At 40.5% G+C, this 19,561-nt stretch overlaps 1 pseudogene; it reads right to left on the bottom strand.

Annotated features, from left to right (window-relative positions):
- Positions 1-423: 423 nt before the first annotated feature.
- LOC138590918 (protein NLRC3-like) overlaps positions 424-19,561 on the bottom strand; it is a 316,106-nt pseudogene continuing 296,968 nt past the window's right edge.

Here is a 19,561-nt window from a genome sequence, read left to right on the forward strand (position 1 = left end):
CAAGTATTCACCCAGAACATGGTATAACTACTTCAGTATAACTGCTTCAAATGTGAAATATCACATGAAGTGTAAAAATGGTGTCTGTCACAGAAACATTTGGACAAGCTGCTGTCACATGGACAGATATATAAACTATATATGATGTTAAAAGTCCTTCATGTTCATGCAAAGACTGAAGAGCAGAAACATCAGCTGTGATTTCTGGACTTCAGCAGAGGTTTTGTTCTGTACAAAGACCATGGTTACTAAACGTAACCATGGTTCTGTGTAATAACAGACAGTGATTTGCAGGCTTCAGGCAGACTGATCTCAGAGCTGTGACAAAGATGAACTGATGAATTGTTTCGTGCTGAAATGAGAGAACGAACACTTTGAGATCAGATTTGATGGTACGACAGTTTGATGAACGAGGACCACTGTCTCTAAACATCTTGTGATGCTGTCAGCTGTAATCCAGCTTAATGTCCTGTACACATGAACACAACAACAACAGTTGTCTTCACATCAAATCAAACACGTGATCACAACAAGCTTCGTGCTGATCTGATTGGCTGTCTGTTCTCTCTCTGTGTTTCTGTCCAATCCTGAAGCCTGTCACTGTTCTCCTCTCACAGCTTCACTGAGGACAGCAGCCACTGGGAGGGTTGGAGGTTTAGCAGACAATACTGGATCTTTGCTGTGATAATAACTGTGTTTAGTAAAATACTGCTGAAGCCAGCATGGACTGACCTCAGAGTCTCCAGTCTACAGTGTGGACTCTCCACAAGATCAGAGAGCAGCTTCACTCCTGAATCCTGCAGCCCGTTGTAGCTCAGCTGCAGCTCTCTCAGATGGGAGGGGTTGGACTTCAGAGCTGAGGCCAGAGAAGCACAGCTCATCTCTGACAAACTGCAGTTAAACAATCTGAATAAAGAATAAATGATGTGACTTTGGAGGAAAATGTTGGAAAAAGAAAATACTGAATATATTTGTTATTTTCTGCTCGTACAAACTGAAATAATTAATCAATGTTTCTATGACTGATTTATTTAAAAACATGATGTGGAATAAAAGATGAAATCAGGTGTTTCAGAGGTTCACAGTGAATTATACAGTGTAGGATTTTTCTTGTTCTATGAAGGTTTTAAATGTGGAACTCAACATTGCTCTGCTACAGTCAATGGACTAAAGCAGTGAAGAAGAAAATAGACTTCAGCATTAAGATACTCAGTGTGGATCAGTATAATATCAGCCTCATGTCTGCAGTTTAGTGTCAACACAACTTTCACATCATATTAATCTCAGCACAGAAGTAAAACATGGTTTCTGACCTCAGAGTCTCCAGTCTACAGTGTGGACTCTCCAGAAAACCACACAGCAGCTTCACTCCTGAATCCTGCAGCTTGTTTGCACTCAGCTCCAGCTCTCTCAGATGGGAGGGGTTGGACTTCAGAGCTGAGGCCAGAGAAGCACAGCTCATCTCTGACAAACTGCAGCCACGCAACCTGAATAAAGAATAAATGATGTGACGTTAGAATACAATGTTCCTGCATGAAATCCTTTAATGTTTAATAATGTGTTCAGAGCTGCAGAAGGTTAAGAAGGTCAAAGTTCAGAAAGTGGAAACTCCAAACACCTGAACACAACAGGATGCAGGTTAAAATGTGTGAAATACACAAAGTGAAAAAGAGCTCTCATTAATATTAATGACAACATGCTGCTACTTCAATAAAGACGCAGCGACTTCACCTCTTAAACTCTGCAAGTGTGACAAGTTCAAATATAACACACTCATAGTCTGATACAAGTTACAGTTTAGTGCTTCTTGGTCTGTGATGATGTTAAAATCTGTGATTAGGTTAAAAAGATCAAACATTTATGACGACTGATTCAAATAAAGAAATATATTTACTGTATTTATCATAAAATTACCGTGATATGTCATCAGAGATTAAGGAAACATATTTAGTTGAAATACTGGCTTCTCCAACAACAATGCTGCAGCCATTATGTTCTCCTTTAAAATTTCATTCCGGTGTGAAACGTCTGTGTGTGTTTTGGTCTGCGTGATCCCGCCCACTGCCCATTTCGTGACCCCAGGTTGCCAGATATGAAACAAATTGGGGCACAGGACTCATTACTTGTCATTGTCAAAGAGCACGTCTTGTGTTCGAATAGGTTCAGCGTTATATAATATAACGGGTATAACGGGTTGCCAGGTTGATATAATATATCAACCTGGCAACCCGCTTGAGCTTCAAATCTGGGGAGGAGGGGACGGGGGGAGGAAACGCTCTCCAATATTTGGAATTTGGACTGCAGTACCCTTTTAAGACGCTAGCTGTCAATGTTGCATATTGTTCCTTTAAAAATTGTTACACTATTAAAATGGATGAAATGCTAATTATGTGATATTTAGAAACATTTGATTCATTCTTTGTTGCTGAACTTAAACTGCAACAGAGGTCTTCTGTAACGCTGAAAGTGGTCTTTTAATTCCTCACCAGGGTAAATGGTAAATGGTAAATTAACTGTTGTTATAAAGCACTTTTCTCGTCTTGCGACCACTCAAAGCTGCTTTTACACTACATGTCACATTCACCCATTCACACACTGATGGCAGAGGCTGCTACGTAAAGTGCCAAACTGTCAGTCAGTTATCACATTCACACACCCTTGGCTATGCCACCGGGAGCAATTTGGGGTTCAGTGTCTTGTCCAAGGACACTTAGACACGTAGACTGAGGGAGCTGGGGATCGAACCGCCAATCTTCCAACTGAAAGACGACCGACTCTGCCACTGAGCCACAGCCGACCCACAGCACTTTTCTCATTTAAAGTGTTTAACCTTGGAAACACCTCCATGTGGTGTTTCTCATGAGCTACAAGACATATCAGGGACAACATCAGCAGTCATCAACAGGGCTGGGCCTGTCTGCTTTTAAACTGCAGTGAACCAAGGACAGGCTGAACAACACGTTTTCAGATTGGCAGGTTTGAGACGTCACAAACCGAAGGAGCCAATCCTGTTAATGGACGGGGTGATGCTATGCATATCATTATGTGTAACCTATGGCAACCACTTCTGTGAAGGGCGAGCCAGCTGTAACTGTCATCGTAATTTTTTTAAACTCACTACTGACTACTAACGTTAACGTGACTACTACTAATTACTACATTTCAATATAGCTAAGTTTCAATAAGTTCCCACTAAACGATGGCAGAGATGTGATTTGTTTTTGCGACGGGGGGGGCGGTTGGAAATTTGCAGAGTGGGCGGGGACTATGCAGATTCAGGAATTTGTAATGAGGGAGGAGGAAGAGATACTTTGGGAGGATGTTTATAAAAGGTAATTAAACATATTTTGCAGAACAAAAACATATCAGACACAATTTATTATTTCAAGCAGAGAATGTGTTGAAACATGACTGAAGCTGGTCTTTAACTACAGACGTGTCTGAGAAACATCACCCGATCACTGTGTGATTATTTCTCCTCATTTTTCAGGAGCGTAACACAAGAAGCACCAGTGGCTCCATCTATACAAACTCATGTTGTGCAGCCAAACACAACAAACAAGAAATACAATAAAAACCAGCAGAAAATAACTGAAGAGTCGACTCAAAATACTAAAGTTTCCAAGATGCCAAATATGTCAGAATGAATTTTGGTGAATGTGAACAAAGACATGGACAGTATTTCTTTTAGAAATAGTGGAGCCATAAACTCAAAGCATCTTCACTTTAAACTTTTCAGTCGTTACAAGAAACAAATATTTTAATCGAAATGTTGGAAAAAGAAAATACTGAATATATTTGTTATTTTCTGCTCGTACAAACTGAAATAATTAATAAATGTTTCTATGACTGATTTATTTAAAAACATGATGTGGAATAAAAGATGAAATCAGGTGTTTCAGAGGTTCACAGTGAATTATACAGTGTAGGATTTTTCTTGTTCTATGAAGGTTTTAAATGTGTAACTCAACATTGCTCTGCTACAGTCAATGGACTAAAGCAGTGAAGAAGAAAATAGACTTCAGCATTAAGATACTCAGTGTGGATCAGTATAATATCAGCCTCATGTCTGCAGTTTAGTGTCAACACAACTTTCACATCATATTAATCTCAGCACAGAAGTAAAACATGGTTTCTGACCTCAGAGTCTCCAGTCTACAGTGTGGACTCTCCAGAAAACCACACAGCAGCTTCACTCCTGAATCCTGCAGCTTGTTGTCACTCAGCTCCAGCTCTCTCAGATGGGAGGGGTTGGACTTCAGAGCTGAGGCCAGAGAAGCACAGCTCATCTCTGACAAACTGCAGCTCCTCAATCTGAATAAAGAATAAATGATGTGACGTTAGAATACAATGTTCCTGCATGAAATCCTTCAATGTTTAATAATATGTTCAGAGCTGAAGAAGGTTAAGAAGGTCAAAGTTCAGAAAGTGGAAACTCCAAACACAACAGGATGCAGGTTAAAATGTGTGAAATACACAAAGTGAAAAAGAGCTCTCATTAATATTAATGACAACATGCTGCTACTTCAATAAAGACGCAGCGACTTCACCTCTTAAACTCTGCAAGTGTGACAAGTTCAAATATAACACACTCATAGTCTGATACAAGTTACAGTTTAGTGCTTCTTGGTCTGTGATGATGTTAAAATCTGTGATTAGGTTAAAAAGATCAAACATTTATGATGACTGATTCAAATAAAACACATATTTAAAACACTATTAAAATGGTTGTAATGCTAATTAGGTGATATTTAGAAACATTTGATTCATTCTTTGTTGTTGAGTTTAAACTGCAATAGAGGTCTTCTGTAACGCTGAAAGTGGTCTTTTAATCCCTCACCAGGAGAAATCACAGCACTTTCCTCATTGAACTTCAGACGTGTCTGAGAAACATCACCCGATCACTGTGTGATTATTTCTCCTCATTTTTCAGGAGCGTAACACAAGAAGCACCAGTGGCTCCATCTATACAAACTCATGTTGTGCAGCCAAACACAACAAACAAGAAATACAATAAAAACCAGCAGAAAATAACTGAAGAGTCGACTCAAAATACTAAAGTTTCCAAGATGCCAAATATGTGAATGAATTTTGGTGAATGTGAACAAAGACATGGACAGTATTTCTTTTAGAAATAGTGGAGCCATAAACTCAAAGCATCTTCACTTTAAACTTTTCAGTCGTTACAAGAAACAAATATTTTAATCGAAATGTTGGAAAAAGAAAATACTGAATATATTTGTTATTTTCTGCTCGTACAAACTGAAATAATTCATAAATGTTTCTATTACTGATTTATTTAAAAACATGATGTGGAATAAAAGATGAAATCAGGTGTTTCAGAGGTTCACAGTGAATTATACAGTGTAGGATTTTTCTTGTTCTATGAAGGTTTTAAATGTGGAACTCAACATTGCTCTGCTACAGTCAATGGACTAAAGCAGTGAAGAAGAAAATAGACTTCAGCATTAAGATACTCAGTGTGGATCAGTATAATATCAGCCTCATGTCTGCAGTTTAGTGTCAACACAACTTTCACATCATATTAATCTCAGCACAGAAGTAAAACATGGTTTCTGACCTCAGAGTCTCCAGTCTACAGTGTGGACTCTCCAGAAAACCACACAGCAGCTTCACTCCTGAATCCTGCAGCTTGTTTGCACTCAGCTCCAGCTCTCTCAGATGGGAGGGGTTGGACTTCAGAGCTGAGGCCAGAGAAGCACAGCTCATCTCTGACAAACTGCAGCCACGCAACCTGAATAAAGAATGAAGACAAAATTACAGATTTTCCTTCAAATGAGTGGAGTGACTTTTCCATTGTGTTCTGTGGATCATCATGACGTCAGCCTTCTGCAGTCATCATCCAAATGTCAACAGAACATTCATACACCTTTTCATGTCAGCACAGGTTAATAACATGCTGCTGATCTCAGTCACGTCTGTAATTAGAGAATCATGAACACATCAGACATGTTGGACTAAACACTGTTCATTCATTCATTTATGAAATGACCTTCTTCTTACTGTATTTGGGGGCTTAGTAGGTCTATGGAATAAAAGGAGACGTCCACATTTGTTGAAGTCTTAAAATAACAGCCACATGCTTTCTGCACATTAAAGACTCATTAGTGGCAGCAATGATTCCTACTGTCCCCAGTGAGTGTGAAGTGGTCCCTTCCTAACAAAACTACACAGCAGGATAAACTCCATAAGTTCATGTGAAACTAATATGAAGCTTCAGCAGTCTGAGTCAGCCAAATCAAGTCTGTGTCCACCAAAGGTTCAAACTATTTACAACCAAATTCACTCTTTGAGTCACTATTCCTCCACTGCAGCTCAACAAGGAGACAGTCAAACACCAAACACTTGATATGTGTAGCTCAGTCTGCTGAAGCCTCTTATTAGTTTCAGCTAAACTGTAAAAGTCATTTTTGTGAAGTGAAAGAGTGTGAATGTTTGTCCTCCATCTCGTAACATTGGAGTCAGGTTAGAAGAGGATTTCTTCACAGACAGTATGGACAGAGGGAATGATGACAGACAGAAAATAACTCTATAAATATATGTGCATATGGGAATGTGAGTGTTGTCTTTAGATTGACCTGAAGAAATATGAACCTCTCCATTAAGACAAACATGTTTCTGGTGCAGACTATTGATTTGTTTTTGCTGAAATCTAAAGGTCTGTTTCTTCAAATAGTTCCTCAATGCTGACATGAAAACAAAGCAACACTTTGATCTGTTAGAAAGAATAATAGGAAATAATATAGAAGCTCAGATAACTCAAACTTAACGCTGTCATTCAGAATCATCACTTCATGTGGCTTTAACCAGGTGTAACACTTGTTCTTGTGAAGGATGCTGCACCTTTTGACATGTTCAAATGACTTTGATGTGTAATTTAATCTTTATTAAGCTTCTAAAGTTTGACTGAACTTTGAACAATAAAATCTGCATATATTTACAGTCTGTTCATGTTGTGAATCACAAACACTATGACTGATATTTTTGGAGTAATTACATCAGAGTCCTTTTTTAAATCTTCACACAGACTTTGAATCCTGCTCTGTCGTGTTGTTTTGGCCGCTGTTAGGCTGCTGTTTATTACTCTTAGCTCTGCTTTGATGCACACCACACCACAGCAGCTGTGTGGGGCGTCAGCTTCTGATACCATGAAGATCATCACAGTTCCTTCCTTCACCTTTACTGAGCTCTGCATTCATGACTCCCTTTTCTTTATCGACCCTGTCTCTCTGTCTGTTTACACAGAAGCTCAAACTCTCTGCAGCCGGTTTTCATCTGCTATCATCAGATCTACGACATCGTTCACATCCCTCACACACATTACAGCCTCGTCAGTGCTGACATCATCTTCACTGTCTGATTGACACCAATGTGAGTCGTGTGGAAACTTTCAAACAGTGAATATCTCTTTTCTTTTCTTCACTTGTTGTTCAGCCATTTGGAAAGACAGAACATTTTAAAATCACTTCTTCAGATCTGTGATCAGGTCAATCCTGAAGATTAACCACCCAAAACTTTGAACCTCAGTCAAGGAGTTGAATTGAACACATAAGAAAAACTACATGCTACAGTCAGTAAACTGACCTCAGAGTCTCCAGTCTACAGTTTGGACTCTCCAGTCCAGCAGACAGCAGCTTCACTCCTGAATCATACAGAGAGTTGTTGCTCAGGTCCAGCTCTCTCATATGGGAGGGGTTGGACTTCAGAGCTGAGGCCACAACTTCACAGTGAGTCTCTGACAGTCCACAGTCAGAAAGTCTGTTATGACACATAAATTACATGATATGTTACAATGAAAGAGACACTTTGTGTTTACTTCATGACAGTCTGACACATCAGACTAAATAACAATCTAAGTTTGCTGTTCACCTCAGGGTTCAGCTCATCTTATCTTTCTGTGTTTGACATGAAACAATAATTCTCCTCACTCCCTCTCGTACCTGCACACTTTGCATCTTTGATTTGCTTTAATGTGCAGATAAAGGAGGAGAAAATGTCTGTCTCCAAAGAGTTAGCATGAGGACGTCTTGATTAGAAACCTTTTTTACAACTTAGTTAACAATTACAGTCGAGAAAGACGATCTGTCTTCGCTGGCTACCTGCTGCTTTCAGGTTCACGTGCATGAGTGGGAAAATTCAGTGACTGCTGTCAAGTGGGATCGAAACAAAAGGAACCTTTTAACAGTATTAGACGTGTACATATTTAAATAATATTATCATCAAACATTTTGATGTGTATGACAGCTGAGTGCATGAAGTTTTGTCGTCTACATTCTGTTGTGAGCATCTGAAGAACTTATTCAGCAAACAAACATAGTTAACAAACCGGTAAGGTTTAATTATCGTTACCATGACGTCATCAGAAAGATGTTGTCACTGTATCAGTATTAAGATGAATAACATTGGTGTGTATACGATCTCTTAAAGTCTGAATCTCACCATAATGTTCTGAGATATTCATCAGACCTTAAATATTGGTGGAAGCTGTGCATTTCCTGCTACTACTCTTCTCTACAGCAACAAGAGAGAGAAACACCTGTCAGCTTCTTTCTGTGAGCAACAGAATATCAGGAAACACTTCAAAACACAGCCATGTAACACAACCTCCCTCTTTCAAATGTGGAATTCATAAGCAACTAAATGCACCACTGCTCGGTTCAACACACTCAGGGGTGTTACTGTGACAGTCTGTGTCGTATGAGCAGCAGTTCACAGAAGCTAATGTTAGTTCATGTTAGCAAACTGTTCATAGATATTGTTGTGGAACGAACGTTTCTGAATCAGTTTGCAGATTTGATGACGATTCTCTGCTTGTGCTACCAAATCACTATGTTACAGCGCTCAACATGATCCCATAGTTTTCACCTGTGGCCACAGTGGCTGCAGCAAACATGAGACACTCAATCTGAATAACACTAATAATACTTCTCCTTTATCTACAGCACGTTGTAGATACAAGTTTACAAAGTGCTTTGAAAACAGAAATACTGGATATATACAGAGCATCACAAAACAAAATAAAGTGCACTGTAGAAATAGAAAAAATAAAGTGGAGTGTGTTTGGTCCCCGAACATCCTCTGTCCTCACTTTGAAATGGATCCAAAACCAGTAACAGAAACATGACAGAAATAACTGCATGAAAGAAATTCTCTCTGTCTTCAGAAATCTGCTTTAGAAAATGAAACAGAACTTATTTGAAACTTTTAAGAATAGTGGTTATAGTCAGTGATTATATAGCACACCTTGTAGAATCTACTCATGTAGTAATAACTTTACTGATAACTGTTAAATACTGTTATATGTTGTGATTAAATGCTGCTGTGATAAAACCTCAACAACAAACTCTTAAATCCTTCATGTGTTTAAACAGGTTTGCATGTTGCCTTCATGAACCAATGCTGTATAGTAAAACAGTCAAATGTAACACATATTAGAAATAAATAGAACAGCTTTTCTTTCATGAACTTAACAGCTAGAAACAAAACTGACTGAAAAACAACATTTTTGCATTGAAAACTTCTGAAACAGCTCAAGAACGTCAGTGACAGAATACAAAAGACAATAGATTTATGAATAAACAAGTGGAACAGTATTTTAAGAGTAATGATAATTCTATAGTGTTGATATCTGAAGAACTAAACGACTTATTAACCCTGATTTAAAATGTGAATCACATCTGGACTTACCGAGCCTTTCTGCAGTTCCTCACAGCTGGAATCAGTCTCTGTCTTCCCTGCTCTGATGTGTTGTACTTCTGCAGGTCCAACTCATCCAGAACCTCCTCTGACATCTGCAGCATGTAGGCCAGAGCAGAGCAGTGGATCTCAGAGAGTTCTTTCTCTGATCTGTTCTCTGACTTCAGGAACTCTTGGATCTCCTGATGTACTGAGTGGTCGTTCATCTCAGTCAGACAGTGGAAGATGTTGATGCTTCTGTCAGGAGAGATCTTACCACTGTTGATCTCCTTCAGGTTGTTGATGACTCTCTGGATGATTTCTGGACTGTTGTCTGTCCGGCCCAGCAGGCCTCCTAAGAGTCTCTGGTTGGACTTCAGAGAGAGGCCATGAAGGAAGCGAACAAACAGGTCCAGGTGACCACTCTTACTTTGAAGGGATTTCGTCATGGCGCTCCTCAGAACGTCATCGAGGGATGAGAACTGTCTATCATAGATGTGTTTGTTCTCTTTTAGGAAAGCCTTCAGTACTTGTGTGTTGCTGTTTGTGTAACAGTGGAACATGTAGACTGCAGCCAGAAACTCTTGAACGCTCAGATGAACAAAGCAGTAGACTGTTTTCTGGAAGATCACACACTCTCTTTTAAAGATCTCAGTACAAACTCCTGAGTACACCGAGGCCTCTGTGACATCCAGACCACAGCGCTCCAGGTCTTCTTGGTAGAACATGATGTTTCCTGTCTCCAGATGTTCAAACGCCAGCCTCCCCAGCTTCAGAAGAACTTCCCTGTCAGCCTCCATCAGCTCCTGAGGACTCACCTGATGTCCCTCATCATACTTCTGCTTCTTCCTCTTGGTCTGAACCAGCAGGAAGTGTGAGTACATGTCAGTCAGGGTCTTGGGCAGCTCTCCTCTCTGGCCTGTGGTCAACATGTGCTCCAGAACTGTCGCAGTGATCCAGCAGAAGACTGGGATTAGACACATGATGTGGAGGCTCCTAGATGTCTTCATGTGTGAGATGATTCTGCTGGACAGCTCTTCATCGCTGAATCTCCTCCTGAAGTACTCCTCCTTCTGGGAGTCAGTGAAGCCTCGGACTTCTGTTAACCTGTCAACACACGTAGGAGGGATCTGATTGGCTGCTGCAGGTCGGGAAGTTATCCAGACGAGAGCCTTGGGAAGCAGATTCCCCTCGATGAGATTCATCAACAGGACGTTGACTGATGACTCCTGTGAGACGTCAGACACAACCTGATTGTTGGTGAAGTCCAGTGAAAGCCTGCTTTCATCCAGGCCGTCAAAGATGAACAACAGTTTACAGACAGCGAGCGTCTCTGCTGTGACCTTCTGTAATGCTGGATGGAAAACATGGAGCAGCTTGAGAAGACTGTACTGCTCGTCTTTGATCAAGTTCAGCTCCCTGAAGGAAAGCAGAATCAGCAGACTGACATCTTGGTTTTCCGAGCCCTCTGCCCAGTCCAGAGTGAACTTCTGCACTGAGAAGGTTTTTCCAACACCAGCGACGCCGTTCGTCAGGACCACTCTGATGTCTCTCTGTTGGTCAGGTAAGGATTTAAAGATTTCGTGGCACTTGATTGGAGTGTCATGGAGGGTCTTCCTCTTTGAAGCTGTCTCAAGCTGTCTAACCTCATGTTGGGTGTTAACCTCTTCACTGTGTCCCTCAGTGATGTAGAGCTCAGTGTAGATTCTTTTGAGGAGGGTTCCACTTCCTGGTTCATCAGTTCCTTCAGTCACACGTTCACATCTCCTCCTCAGACTGATCTTATGTTGATCGAAAACCTCCTGCTGACCACCTTTCACTTAACAGAGAACAAAATGAGACGAAACAAGAACATTTGACAATCTGGTGATTATCTTGTTACTAAAAAAGATCAATATATGAAAATATAAAGTGTTAAAGTTGAGTCCAAATCAGCCTCTGACTGTGTGTCAGTGAACGTGTTTGATTGACAGCAGAGAGAACAGGTTGATCCTCAGCAGCTCGTCTGCAGCGCTTCATCTAAACAGCTCACTGTGGCTGTTTCTTCATCACTGCAATATTTAAAACTGATGCACTGATAAAATCATGCAGACGATGTTCACATCTTGTTGTGTAGACCTTCTTTGAATGATTGGAACCACTAACAAAGCACTGACAATCTCTGTAACAAATACACTACATTTCCTATAGCTGCTGCAAAATAAAATCCTCCCGCTGGTAGGGCTGTCGCGGTGAAGGAATTTACCCTGCGGTGATTTAGGACGGCTCAACCGAGCGGTATGCGGTATTACCGCCATGTATCTTTTGTTTTTTTATTTATGCTGATTTTAGTATAAGTATAAGTAAGCTTTATTGTCAGGCTATTGTTACTTCTATTGTTGCTTTTTAAATGACGAAGATTACACAGTTTTAACACTAATTAAATACTTAAATGCAAATAACATATATTTTGGTGCAAAACTCTTGGACAGCAAAGATGGGGACAACTATAAAAATGTTGATTTAAACCAGTAAGAATGTTTACCTTTCTACAAAATTAGGCCATCGACTACATTTTAATTGGACATCACTAATTTGATCGTTATCTGCGTGACAGCGGGTCTAACTACTGCACTGAGAGAGAGGGAGAGACCCCTGTTTGAATAATGACTTAGGAGTGCTCTGCAGACATGTAGGTCTGTGAAGCTGGCTCAGCATATCAGTATATGCTTTGTTTGTTGTTTAATGCATACAGTACACCATAAAAATGTTGCTTGAGAGAAGCAGAAATCACGCTGATCAGTGGCAGCTGGCCAATAGAGGCGCTAGGGCGCCGTCCCACCACTCCCGACGTCCTAGACCTCCACTGGACAAGACTTTACATTGATTTGTAATTTATTTTGATTTTATATTTTTTTTATTAGCAAGGTAAGTATTACATGTTTGGTGAATAAAGTGTATAATCTGCAACAAAATGTAGATTCAAAATGTTTACGTCGTCTAAAGTTACTGATAGGTCACGTGTTTCCGGCCTGGGGCGCAAGAATCTTTGTCCGTTGACCCTCGTTATAAGTTGCACATGCGCAGTTTGCGCCTCTTCAATACAAGAGATAGGAGTAGACAGGGCGCACATCACCAGCGCCCTGACAGCATTTATCCATCTAGCAGCAGCTGCTGAAACCACCAACCACTAGGTGGCAGGTAAAAGAGAGCGAGCACGAGTACGAGTCATAAATTGGGTCAGAATTAGTCGGACTCGTTGACGTTCAGTGTATTAGACTGAGATTAAGACAGGCACGGCAGTGTAGTGTCAGCTAGGTACAGTATAATGGCGAAAGAAAATACTGTAATGTCACTGAAAGATGTGTCTCAGCAGCAGCTGGCCAAGAAACGCTGCACACTGGGCCCAGGTGAACTTCAGAGGCTACCTACAGAGGTGAGATAGCAGCTGTGTGGTGTTGGTCTTTTATTGTTGTTATTGGTGTTTGTTTTTAATCGTAGTAGTGCTGTCTTGTCAGAAAAGTGGGCAACAGTAGACCCAAAATGATGTAACAGTCTAGTTTCAAGGATTCTTCATTTGTCATGTGCACAGAGATGCAAAGTAAAACATGCGGTGAAATAAAGGAGATGCTCAGTTACTGAGTATCAAAGGGATCAATAACATAACAATGAGATCAGTAAATAGAAAAGATTAAATAGAGTACAATGAAATAATATAAAATTACTAATGCAACATGAAGTGTCTCAGTATGGAGTCAGGCCACCACAAGCCTCCAGAACAGCTTCAGTGCTCCTTGTCAAATCTCTTTATATAAACAATCTTTATTTTATCAGGTGATCCATCAGAGACTTGAATACAGCAGATAGAAAGAAGAACAAACAGCCACACATAACAAAATGTTATATAGCAATCACAGACATCACTAAATAGATTTGAAGATGAATGTGTTGGAATGTTTTAACATGTCAGTTTAAGCCACTAGGCTGCCTATTGAACAGGTAGTTTGTTGTTTTGACGTGTTTATATTTCCTAACATTCCACAGTCCATCCGTCTCAAATCGAAGGGTTACTCACAAAAGAATAATAGTTGACTTAACTCGTTTCTTTAAGCAGACATAAATAATCCTTATTTTTTTACACAGCAAGAATGTATCTGTTCGGGAGTATCCAAAAACTGTATTCCACAGAAAGGTGGCAAGGTTATATGGCTTTGAGTACGTTTGCTTGATTTTGTTTTTGCCCCCCCCCTGGAGAAAAATCCACCAGTATTTAAATACAATGACGTTGATTATCATCGTTTTTAAAACTGAATTACCATCTAAAGCAGCACAAGCAGCAAAGTCCTTCCCGTCCCTCCTGTCACTCACTGTGGTGTAAGTTTCTTTATCCTTCATCCTCATCAACTGACGGTCAGAGACTCTGAGCTGCCGTGCTCGCGTGCTGTGGTTCCACGCGCACGTATTGGTGCTGATCGTTTACATTCTTCCTCCCGCCGCTACGCATACCAGCCTTTTTACCGTCTTTCTCGGACAAAGGTTAAGTGTTACTTTTTCTTCACCGCCCGACAGCATTCAGGTCCTACTGTTTACTCCGCGCTGCGACAGTGACCAGTGAGGCGTTTGAGTGAAGGGGGGAAAAAACGGTGTTTCACTGCTAATATTGGATAATATTTAGCCTAAGTTTATCAAGGTTACACATTTTATTTTATTTTCAATTGATTTATTGAACATGGGGTTTCAAGTAGGCAAGCTACGATATTAAAAGTCCTTACATCACCGTGGTATTGCAGTATTGCGGTCACCGTGACAACCCTACCCGCTGGTTTGCTGATGGAAAACTTTCATGTGAAGCAGCAGCAACAGCAAATGTTTATACCAGACAGAAACCTCAGGAGCTGAAAGATTAAACCAAAACAGAAGTGCCAAAAACAGTTGAAGTTCCCATAATGACCACTTGAGGCTGGCTCCAAAAGTGAGCCAATCCCCACAGACCCCATGTTAAAATCCCCAACTTTACAGCACAAATAAACATGTTTACAGCCTGGGACTAAAAACTGTTTTGTTCTCTACAGCTCATTTCGTTATGACGTCTGAATGAGGGTCATCTTTATTTGACTCAGCCATTTTAATTATATTTATACTTATAATTTTGCATTATTAAGGGCCTGAACTCTTTGGGTGACAGGTGGATGCCGTTTGCTGCCTGCTGGGCGTCAGCTTAGCTCATTTCACTCACTGAACTGAACCTCTCTGCCATGTCTCCACGTTGGTGCCTTCTGGAGAATTTTTCATGCAATTATCAGACAAATAAAATGTGTTGCTGAGCGGTTCATTGTAACAACAGACTGTCTAAGAGGTCTGTGTAGACAACACCTGGCTTGTTAGCTTAGCTTGTTATCTAAATAACCAAGTCATGAGTTAGCTTTGGCATAACTGTATAACTTTAATCATTTACTGTTTGCCAATCCCTCCCTCCTCTTCAGTTCCCCCCTCTCGTCCAAATACGGTCACTTCTGTATCCAAAAACCAAGATGTTGAAGGAAAATAAACTAAAGGCCTCAAAACTGTTGTCCACAAACAAAAGCGGTGACATCACGGTGGCTACGTCCCTCTGCTTATATACAGTCTATGGTGAACATCAGCAGTTTAAAAGTTCTTCCTGATGGAGAACAAGCAGCATGCTGATATTTTAAGCAAAGACAGGGGGCGCTACAATAAAATCACAACATGTTAAATATACATTTGATTTTGGGTTCAGATTTTTCCTCAAAGGAGAACACGGGACGAGTGACACAGAGCAGATATGTATGCTGGAGCAGAACACATCAGTTCATTTGTAATGGTATTTATAAAGATCTTAATGTTGGTGCTGAATGACACAACAAATGTCTCTGTATTAAAACAACAAGCCGTGTTTTCAGACACGATGACATCAGCAGACTGATGGACGGTCTTACTTTGTAAAGTGCTGGTCTCACTGGCTGTCTGCAGTCCAGGTGTTGTTCTGGATCTTTTTCCACACTGGGGACAGGAGGAGTCTCCTGATGAACCAGACTGGTCCCAGTATGAGGTGAGGCACTGTCTGCAGAACCAGTGTCCACAGCTGGTAGAGACTGGATCCTTCAGGACGTCCTGACACACAGCACAGCAGGACGGCTGCTCCTCCACAGAAACATGACTCCTCTTCTTCTCTCTGTGAACACATTTCTTCATGACTAAAATGATTTGTTGAATTTGGTAGAAAAATATCACCATGTGATCGACACAGTCTAGAAGCTGTGATAGTGTGATTATGTGCTTCACTGTTTTACAGTCACTGTGGGCGGCTCAGCTTGAGTCAGTGATGTTTGAACTGAGGTCAGAAGTGGCCTAAATTAAACTGAGGTCGAGCAGCAGGCTCAGACACACAGCATGTCACAGAGGTGTCACAGGTTCAAGTCCAGACAGGTGCCTTTGTTTCAGTCTCTTCATGTCTTCTGTAGTACTGTCACAAATACAATGATGTCAGTGTGCTGCAGTGTTTCATATGAGATGTTTGTGTCATCTCTCTAGTTGAACAACAACACTCACTGAGTCTCAGAGCCTGCTGTGCTCCTCGTCCTGAATAAACACATTTAAACACATGAAGTCTTTTCTTTACGTTTTCTAACCACATTGTAACTGCAACAAGTTTCTGATTGTTCCTCCTGTTCTTACTTTATTTACATATATCCCAGCATGCAATGAAAGTAACACTTCATAACACAGAAAACTCAGCAATAATAATCACTAAATTATTATTTTATGATATGATTATATTATTCTCAAACTCAAAATATATCCACCTTAGTTTGAAACAGTTTCTGCAGTAATAACTCTGCACCATGAATATAAATCTATTAGCAAAACATTTAGTATTCATCCTCAATGCATCGTCGTCTGTCAGGTCAGTTTACAGTAACAACAGTCTCTTACTTTGTGTCTGAGGGTCCAGGTTCATTACTGAAGAGTGGAGGAGGAGTTTTGGACTGGTCACTCTTCAGAGACAGACAGCTGGATACTGCAGACTCTGCTCTGTCCTCCTCTTCCTCCACACAAACACTCATCTTATTGAGAAAACTTCTGTTCAAGAGTCACACGCTAGAACGAGAGAACAGGAAGTAACGCGCACACACACACACACACACACACACACACACAACAGTATACAGTTTAATAGAAACAGTCAGCGCTCCACCTGTTCAGTGTTCTTTATATCTCTGCTTGTTTTCGTGAGTTACTGACGGTTTAATGTAACTTATTCAGCCAATCAACACTTTGTGTCCACAGATGAAACAAACTTTCGAATTTACTCGAAGTTCTCTTTCCTCTACAGTCCACAGGTGGAAAAGTGACTCAGAGACTTTAACAGTCAAATGATACAAATGTTTATTAACACTCACCCTGCCTCAACCTTCAGTTTTGTCTCTTGCTGCGCCATCGTTTCAAAATGGTGGAGTCTGCTCCGTCGTGAAGTGACTGAACACTTTCACTTTCATGTTCCAGCCCTGTTGAGCCTGTATCCCGTGATCAGGTTGCTCCTCCCCTCTCCATTTACAGGAAATATGGTGAGTCGATGATGTTTCATGAACACACTTCAAAGCTGCCTCAGAAAGACGTGTTCAGAATAGAGTTGAAATCTTTCACACAACATTAAAAGAAGGCATAGGTGATCAATTTAAGAACCGTGCACTGAACTGGATGAAAGACTTGAAGCTGATAATTCATGGAATGATGAATGGAAAAATACTCGCTGTACTGAAAACAAACAAATGCAACTTAAAATACTAAACAGATATTATTACATTCCTTCACAGTGGTGCAAAATGGGCGTAAGAGATGATGGTAAATGTGTTAAATGTGGTGCTACTGAAGGAACTCTGCATGTTCTGCTGTGGGAGTGCAAAGAGTTAAAGATCTTTGGGATGGCGTTACAAAGCAAACGACAACTTACACCAATATTGACGTTCCACTCACACCAGAGTCATGTATACTGGGAGATTTGCATGACTTCAGTAGAGACTCTAGAAGAATCAAATCTCATCTTTTCTCATGTAGCACAAGTAACTATTCATGAAAATAAAACATTATTTGCACTTATTAAGAAAGAGGCACCACCTTCTAAGGGAGGGAATTAAACACATTGAATTTTGGTAATAATCAATGTCATTATCTGGTTTGTAAGTTCAGAATGTTTATTTATATTGAAATGATGAAAGTGCTGATTTTTTTTACCTCCTACTGCCTCCACAGATGGTTACGGGTTACGTAGCTAAGCTAACAGGTTAGCGCAGTGGGTCTGAGGCCGGCTTAATGCTCTGAAACTTTGAGGACAAATTCCTTGACACTCCGGGTGGGATCAAGCTACTGGAACCAGAATAACAGAAACACACCAAGTCCTTTCAATAAGCATATCTCACGCTCGGCATGCGAGCTAACAGGGGTGAAGCCCTGATACTGTCTTCTACTAATGCTGTGGATGACAGGCCCACCTGCTCTGAGTACACCGGCACCACTTGGACAGGGGACTCACTGACAGGGTCCAGTCTATTATTAATATAACAAAACATATGTGTCAGTATTAACTCAGTCTCTCAATCAGCCAAGGTTTGTCTGTTTATTTTAATTCAATGGTGAACCTCCGGTATATTTCCACATCACACGGGGAACCATAAATAAGCAGCATAAATAACTACTTATGAAACTTTAAATTTCACTCATGAAGAAAGAGGCACAAGTTTCAAAGGAGTGAATTTAATCAAATAGAACTTTGATAACAATCAATCTCATGATCTGGGTTGCGAGTCAGAAAGAATTGATTGTTAGTTTCTGCTTGGAAAAATAAAACAGGCAACGACTACGGCTAACTTCTCCTGCAGCTGATCAACAGTTGCATTCCTTCCTTTTCTTCTATTAATTTATCTTTTATTTATTATTCCCACACATTTTTTATTTCTTTATTACCAAAACAGCAACACGGAAAGTAGGACCGATGACATTTCCAGCAAGCTAGCATTGTTACAGACGGGACACCAGTTTAGCTCAGCGGTTTAATCACACGTCCCATGTACAGAGGCTACAGTCCTCGATGCACGGGCCCGGGTTCGACTCCCACCCTCGGACCTTTGCCGCGTGTCATCCTCACTCTCTCTTCCCCTGTTTCCGACACTATCCACTGTCCTCTCTCCTTCAATAAAGGCATAAAAAATGGGTTGTTTAACTTGAGGAACTACTTAAAATCACCTTTATTCTGCAACAGAGGCAATATTTTTGAATCCACATGTTCACAGGAGTTCTTGCAGACCTTTCGGAGCAGCAGTGAGTGTTGCTCTGAAAGGTCTGCAAGAACTCCTGTGAACAAGACTTGCTGGCTTTTTCAGAGATGACAGTTTGAAATGCTGTGAATTAGTATTTAATGTGTGAGAAGTTTGTTTGATGTGTGTCTGTGTGTGTAATGCTGCAGCCCTGTTACCATGCTGTACCAACACTCATCACACACACTCTGCTCATTTGCTCAGAACTAAAGTGAAGGAAAGTTAAACTACATGTCACATGGGCGCTAGCAAGGAGATACGTTTAAGGACACATGGGAAATGTAGTTGTACATCACAAAGCTGACACACTAACCAAAGTCCTCATTCTAAATGAGACGACCAGGTGTTGAGATTTCAGTGACAGTGATAGATTCTGGTTGATCTCAGATTACAGACAAAAGACAACAAGAACGTGTTCACGTGTAGAGAAACCCAGAGAGGATTTCAGAGCTGATCCTAGAACTAACACTGATCTGTTTGTGGTGGCAGATACTTCTATCATTAATCTAAGAAGTTAATAAATACAAAGAGGACAATTCAGATTTATTTTGATG

This window comes from Semicossyphus pulcher, unplaced genomic scaffold, assembly GCF_022749685.1.
Source record: "Semicossyphus pulcher isolate SPU_LCO1_2020_fin unplaced genomic scaffold, fSemPul1.0.p SCAF_14, whole genome shotgun sequence".
Taxonomy (NCBI): Eukaryota; Metazoa; Chordata; class Actinopteri; order Labriformes; family Labridae; genus Semicossyphus; species Semicossyphus pulcher.